We start from the raw sequence: 8,137 nt of genomic DNA, 5'->3' as shown, positions 1-8,137 counted from the left end.
TTTGGGAGGGGCCTTGAGGGGGGGTGCTGTCATGATCTCTGCTTCCAAAAGATCAGGACTTGCCCGATTCCCTTGGAAGCAGACCCATAACCCCGGTTCCGAGTGCCAGCCAGTCCCAATTGGGACCTTTTGGACCCTGTCCTGGCGCCAGTGGCACCAGGCTCATAAAGATGCCCAGTCCCAGCGCTGGAAGCGCCGGGCTCATAATGCTTGGCTGGACTTACCTGCAGCAGACCATGCTGCTTACTTACCTGCCAGTTGAACCCCTGATCCTCTTCTGTTTGGGACTACTTTTCCTGTTGGGTGGGGCAGGAGCCACTCCCTAGGTTCAGAACACTGGAACTCTTCTGGAAAGCAGGAACTCTTTTCTTAGGCGTGGCTGTGGAAGGAGACTACTAAGCACTACAGGAGGCTATTTAAACCACACCCGATGGATGAATCTTGCTTTGCGTTATTCTGCATTCTCTGCAGCAGAACGCTCATCGTGTCTTCTGCTTCTGATCCTGGGCCTAAGGGAACAAAGGCTTACCATCCTGGAATCCAGTCTTCAGCAGCACCTGTAAAGACAAAGAAAGAACAGGTTAGCACTACGGTCTTCAGTGGCAGCGCATCTCTTACCTGGTCCATCGGCTGTCACCAACGCCTCGCGCTGCATTCTGGCATCTGAAAGACAAAGGCTTACCTACTCTTCGCATGCTCCGGAGGTCTTCGCACTGCATTCCGGCATCTGAAAGACAAAAGCTTACCAGCTCTTCGCACGCTCCGGAGGCCTTCGGCGCTGCATCCCGCATCTGAAAGACAAAAGAAGGTGCGTTTAAAGACATTGGGCAACTTTATTACTCACGTGCCATTACTCCTTCCCACGCCGAATCCAGTGGGTATTCCAGCACCCTTCAGCTTCTCTAAAGCTCCGAACTTGTACCTGCAAGATAAAAGGGACAGTTAGTGCGCATCGTGAAGCAGGCTACAAGCGCTTACTTATGTGCTTCCAGGCGCTTCTATTCCTCACGCGGGTTCGATCCTCAACTCTCATCAGCCCGCCATCCGCCATCGCCAGAACCCTGCAAAACAAGAGATATCATTACAAAAGACTTTTAAGACATTTGAAGTGCCCAGAACTTACCGTTCGTGCAGTAAACGACGGACAGCAGTCCTCTGAGGTCAAGAGGCCTGCACCCTTATCCAGTGAAGAAACTGGTTACGGCACCCTGCCCCGAGGCAGATGGAGAGCTCGGCGTTCACTTACCTAAGGTGAGGGTGTTAACCTTTGGGGTTCTACAGGAGAAGAGAAAGGGAAGAGGAGAGAGGCACCCAATAACCCCAGTTCATTAATCCCATATTTTCTATCTGCAGACATCTTACTCTTCGAGTCAGACATACAGTGCACAGAGGTCCAGCCCAAAGAGCCAACCGTGTGTTACACATCACCTTTGAAGATACGGCATTCACCCAGTCAAGACCGGCGCCTCTGCGGGAATCAGGTGAGCGTTACAAATACATTGAATACAACAACAACCAATTATTATAATGGCCAAAATAATGCAAATGGAGGAGGCCACCAGGGGGCGCAGGCAATATGGCTGCCTGATCTGTTAGCTCCCCGAATGGCCCCGGGAGAATCGCTGTGAAAATGGAGCATTCGCTTCCCCATTCTTGAAGAAATAGTTGTGGGAAGCCCCCAAGACCCAGGCAACACCTTTTTGAGCCTCCAGGGTGCCTCGATTTGGAGCGTTTACGCTCTTCCTCCCCCCTCCGAGCCGGCGTCGCGGGCGGCCCGACAGAGCAGAGCCGCCCACCTCCCCAAGGCGAGCTGGCCTGGAACGGCAATCAGCGGACCGGCCATACGCTGCACTCGCAAGCACAGACGACCTGGGAATCAGAGTGCCTGAGGCAACGCGTCCCGCTCGCCGGCCCAGGACGGCCCCACACGTGTGAGAGACACTGCACGGTGGGGCGGCCGGAGAGGAACTCGGACGCGGACCACGAGGAGCACCGTTGAACCCACCACACATCCTCCAGACCCCACCCGGCGACCCCAGCAATCGGTCCGGGCTGTCGCGGGAGCGCGCCCGGGCCCCTCCTACTTCCCCCCTCAGGCCGCCACACTCAACACCGACAGGCCCCCGAAGGAGGCCCACCCAGACCAACACGGGTTTCCAGGAACCCGCGAGAGGAGCCACATAGACACAGACCAGCACGAGTGCACACCGGGGCCCTCCTGACCACCCATAGCCCTCAGCAGAGCTTGCCACAACAGGGTAAGTGGTATCCCACTACACAGCAACGAGGGGCACGTTAATCCAGAGCTGCCCCCTCGTGGGGCTGGGCCGACGCGGGAGCGCGCCTGAGCTCCTCCCTGACAATCCAGTGCTCAACACGGAACCGGCCACCAAGAGGTTCTAGACATAGGGGTGCAATTGCATGGGGGCCGGCCCCCCCTATAGGACCCTGGACTCCCCCACAGAGCTTGCCACAACGGGGTAAGTGGTGCCTCGCAACTCAGCATCGAGGGGCACATTGGTCCGGAGTTGCCCCTCCGTGGGACCGGGCCGACGCGGGAGCGCGCCTGGTCCCCCCCAACACATCGGCGCCCATCACAGAACCAGCGATCAGGAGACCTGAGATATAGGGGCACAATTGCTTGGGGACCGCCCCCCCTTCCATAAGACCTGGGACTCCCTCCTCGAGAAACTCTCAGGTATAGTTTCCCGAGCCCACGGCTGGATCAGGACAGGGGACGGGAAGCTGGGTAACAACAGGGGGGGGTCACGGGAACCTGCCCACCACACAGCACCACACCACTGCGACCCAGGAAACTGTTAAGCACACCGCCACTCCCAGAAGGTACCACCAAAGACGCCCGAAACCGGTGGATATATGAAGAGGGTAACACCATATGAGCTGGAAAGAAACCCTAGCGAAATACCACTTTACCCCAGGGGCTCCAAAGATGGAGACGGGCACCTCATCCCCCTCTGCCGCAGACATGAACACCATGCAAAACAATACCCAGACGATTCTAGATGAAATCAGGGGCATGAGGACAGACATGGGTGCTAAACTGGCAGACCTCACCGCCAAAGTCTCCACACGTGAAGACCAAATGGAGGGAGTAGAGAATAACCAGGCATCTACAGACCTATTAGAGACACAAATGGAGATATGGTTCAGAGATATGCAGAGACGGGAGGACGAGCTTCGCCTCAAGGTAGACGACATGGAAAACCGGGAACGGAGAAGCAACCTGCAGATCTTTGGCCTGACAGAGGTGGAGGGCGAGACCCAGACCGGAGGAGGTAGAGACCCGCAATCAGTTCTGGCAAAGTTCCACTAATACAGAGACAAGGCAAGGATACTAGAGAGAGCGAGAACCTTAAGAGACATAAAATACGACAACTCAAACGTGGCAATCTACCAGGACCTGTCCGCACTCACGCTACAACTGCGGAAAAAATGTGGGGCAATCACCACGTAGCTACAGGAGAAGGGAGTCAGATACCGTTGGGGTCACCCCTTCTATCTGGCGTTCAAATGGCATGGTGAGAAATACCAACTTGTGACTGAGGACGATATTCAGAGAACTGCGGAAGAGCTGGTTGGGGACCCCTCAAACCCATCGGGGTCACGCACGGGGTCGGACAGAGACCCTGCCCGGGGCCCGGAGGTCCAGATCCGAGTCATGGAAAGCATAAAGTGAAAGGCACCCGCAAATTTCAGAAAACCAGACACCCCCCGAGGGGCTGAGATGAACCCATTTGACCACGGAGGGAGGTTGGGGGAACGAGATAGAGAAAATGATGGTTGTTGTTCAGAATGTGGTTGCTTTTGTGGCCCATGGGGACTCCCTATTGTGCAGGGAAAACATACGCCACCACAGGATATTGCCACAGTTGGCGAAGTTTTGGTTTAAATGATATAATGGTAAAAGTTTAGAATTCGCCCTACAAAGGGTTGGAGGGGTGCGGATCCGTCCGGAGGTAACCCGCAATGGTTATCCGATCTGGGGTGATCCCTTTCAGTCCTGTATTGAAAGTCAAGGTACAAGCAGCCCCATCGTTTCTTTAGAAGCGGTTTATGTTGTTGGATGGGAGGGAGGGGAGACTCAAAAGAAAGGTCCCATGAAGCGACCTAACACCCAACCAGACCTGGGACCCACCTTATATGGAATAAATGGAAGACATGCTCCATACCAATGTATCTCCCGAGGCCAGGGCAGCGGCCCTGGTGGTTCGTTTACTCGACCCGATGTTCTTCGGGCTGTGGAAATGAACGCCTTACACAACGGGTAAGGGAGACAGGGAACATGGGGGGGGAGGAACAGGGGAGAAGGTCATACCATACCATGGAACGGGGGCTTGATCACAAGATTAACACAAGGGGTACTTACTGTGACTCTACAGGGGATGGGCTGCAATGATCATGGTTGAGGGACGGGTTGGCACACTCAACCTCAAGGGTCTTAACTCACAGAATAAACGATCTCTCACAAGTATTATGTTCCGCAAACAAAAATTGCTAATCCTCTTCCTACAAAAACACACTATAGGAGGAGGGCCGAGTCAACAATAAGGGGAAAAGAAATTGGCAGTAACTTCTGGGCTTCACACAAGTCATCAAAGAAGGAAGGAGTGGGGATCCTCCTTAGCAAATCACTTCACCTTACAGATATTGAGACGAAAAGGGGCTTCGGGGGCAGATTTCTGGGGATCAAGGGACTATCCCAAGCCACACGGATTACTTTGGCCACCCTGTATGCACCAAACGCCGGCCAAACCAAATTCATTCATAAAATCTTCAAGGTCATGGACGAATAGGCCGAAGGGGCCACGATCCTGGGAGGGGGACTTTAACCTCATTCAAGACCCCCAACTAGAGTGGTGGTCCGCCAAGGGGACGGGACTGAAGGCCCCCACTAAAGATAACCTAGCCATGGGCGACGACCTGCTGCGGGAATATTGTTGGGTAGACGTGTGGCGAAAATGCTGGCAGACCCCAGGGGGCTACACGTTTTTCTCCCCCCCCACCAGACATATACCAGGATTGACCTACTACTGATATCGGAGGAGGGCGGAGGGGAGGTCAGTGGCCCCACGGTTGCACCAATAACCTGGTCAGACCACAAACTTCTAGTCATGGGATGGTGTTTACAAGATGTCCCCAAATCATACAGGTGGCGTTGCAACGACACTCTCATAAGGGACCAGGTGTTCAGGGAATTCCTACGGAAGGAAATTGAAGCCTTCTTTGAAACAAACGATAGGGGAAGAGGTCCCCATGGCCACCGTATGGGAGGCAGCAAAGGCAACCTTTAGGGGTCCCCTTATCGCGGAGGGCTCAAGTAAGAAAAGCGAGAGAGCCCTAATAGAATCTAAACTCCGAGACGACCTAAAGGCCCTGAAGGCACAGCTCACCAAAGACTCCGTAGACCGTGAAAGCCTCCTCAGCGAAATGAGAGATAAAAGACAGGCCCTACCCACGACTCTAATTGGAGAGGTAGTCAAGAAAATGAGATACACTAAACAACGATACTATGAAAGGGGAGACAAGGTCGGAACACTATTAGCACATAGGCTTAGAGGTAACAGAGCAGACAGGCGGTATCATGATGCCTACCTCCAAGGAGCCAGGTCCGACCCAGCAACCCCAGAGGCCGGCATCATTTCCCCCTGGGAAGTGCCAGCGGGCCCAAGCTGGGGCCCTTTGGACACAGTCCTGGCGCCTTAGGCGCCAGGCTCATGTTGGACCCCTGTCCTGGTGCCTTAGGCGCCAGGCTCATAAAGCTAGACATGTGTTCAAGTGTTTTTAAGGTGCACTTACCTGATGCAGACCATGCTGCTACATCCAGGCCCTCTTGAGGCCTGAATGGAACTACTTTACCTGTGGACCTACTTTCCCCTGGGTGTGGTCGGGGAAGGATACATACCTGATCGGTGGAAGGATGCATACCTGGAACTTCTTCCAAAGCTATTTAAACCACGCCCGATCAGCAACTCACGCTTCGCGTTGTTCTGCTCCTCGCAGCTGGACGCTCACCGTGTCATCTCCTGTATCTGGACTTCAGCCACGCCTGTCAGCATCCTGGGTCACCTGCTAAGAGAGAATTGGAGAGAAAGAAGACCTTACCTGCTAAAGCTGCATCACGGAGACTTCACACCGACGATCCTGAAAGGGAAGACATCATTTTAAAAGCATTTCGCTCCGATCGCTGCAGCGCTGCATTTCACTCACCTTTCCTGGGCGCCTCCATCTTCAGCAGCGATCATCCGGATCCGCACCCACTTCCCTGAGCCTAGGGAGAAAAAGACAAGAAAAAAAGGTGAGAGAAGGAAGGGAATAGGAAAGGCTCAGTTTCCTTCTAAGACTTACTTGTTGGGTCATTCCCATTTCATTTCGGGTCCTGCCGCTTTCCTGGCATTCCGGACCCCGGCCCCTATGGGGAAAAAAGACAAAGACATTGAATGAGCGAATGCAAAGACATTACCCGAACGCTCATCCAGAATTTACCTGTCATTTACTGGAACTGCACGTTTCACTTCGGGTCGGCGCCATATCTCCGGCATTCCGAACCCCGGCCCCTAAGGGGAAAAAGACATAAGCGTTAGCGCTTGCTGCAATAAGACAACGAACATTATTATTAAGCTTGAACTTTTGAACTTGCTACAGAACTCTTACAGCGCCTTATCTGAATAGTCAAGCTTATTTGAACTCCCATCAAACCTCAATCCAGTGAAGTAACTGGGTTTCAACGCGCCCCTGCATCAGAAGCAGGATGAGAACTCATCCTTCCAGACCCTAAGGTGAGACTTCACGGGGAATCGAGGAAGGGTATCGTGGAGGGTTGGAAGGGAGTGGGAGGCTTGAGCATTATTCCGTCAGTAGGTAATACTCCCTTTTCACGCACAGGGGAATATTCCTGCGAGCCAGTGAGTCAATCTTCAGAGTCCTGCGCTTCACCATAGAAGAAGCATCAGCACTCGAAGCCAGACCTGCGCCTCCGTGGGAATCAGGTGAGCGTGACAGAACGCGAAGCCTACCCACAATTTCCCACCCGGGCGCTATGGAGACTTCCGAGACAGATCAGCTGGCCCAGCTTTTGGGGGAATTACGGGCAGAAGTGCACTCAGCCCGCCAGGAGACTAACATTCTCAAAAGAGAACTGATCCTATCCAAGGAAAGAACAGATGACCTGGCCAAAAGGTTATTGCAGGTCCAGGCAGGGCACACTCCTTTACCTAATTCCGGAGATACTTCCACATCAATGGGTTTGAATAACCCGGTACAAATCAATCTACCTGGACACATGCCTTTGGCCCCGCCTGAACGTTTTGCGGGGGATCCCAAGAAATATGCCGTCTTTATGAACCAATGTCGTTTACACTTTCTATGCAGACCCGGGGCCTTCCCTAACGACCAGACCAAGGTAGCCTTTATACTATCTTACCTCAGTGGCAGTGCTGCCGATTGGTCTATTCCATTGGTAAATCAGGATGATCCCATTCTCCAGAATTTTCAGGGTTTCCAAGCCAGAATGGAAAGATTGTTTGCTCGACACTCTCAAGGACAGGCCCTTGATAACGAACTGCTATCCTTACGACAAGATAATCAGTATCTTCTGTCCTACGTTGCCACCTTTAATAGACTGGTTGTGGAAACTGGATGGCCAGAAAACAAAAGGATCACATTGTTTCATCGAGGCCTGCGCGGAGAGCTTAAGGATGTTCTAGCTCAGATAGTAGATCCACCCCAGGTCTGCGCATACTACATAGACTTGGTGGTTCAACTTGATCACAGACTTCAAAATAGAAAAGCAGATCGGTTCAAGTACGAAACCCGAGTACCGATCAAAACCCACGCTAACTCCAAGAGTACCGACATATCCGAACCTATGCAAATCGGCGGTGTTAAAGGACCATTAACACAGAAGGAACGAGAGAGAAGGCGGCAAATGCAACTTTGCCTATATTGCGGGACTTCCGGTCACTTTCTTCGAAATTGTCCGGTTAAACCACCTAAGAAGGTGGTTGGAGCCACTGATAACGATTTATTGACACCTGATTTGGCAAACGACCTAGCCCGACAAGCGTAGGGGTCCGCTTGCGGAGCTTGAAAACAAACTCTTTGACCTCGCATTTTGTCA

Source organism: Ambystoma mexicanum, chromosome 5q (genome assembly GCF_040938575.1).
Source record: "Ambystoma mexicanum isolate Mex_15411 chromosome 5q, UKY_AmexF1_1, whole genome shotgun sequence".
Lineage (NCBI taxonomy): Eukaryota > Metazoa > Chordata > Amphibia > Caudata > Ambystomatidae > Ambystoma > Ambystoma mexicanum.
The sequence above is the reverse complement of the archived record's forward strand: the minus strand, read 5'-3'. Positions refer to the sequence as shown.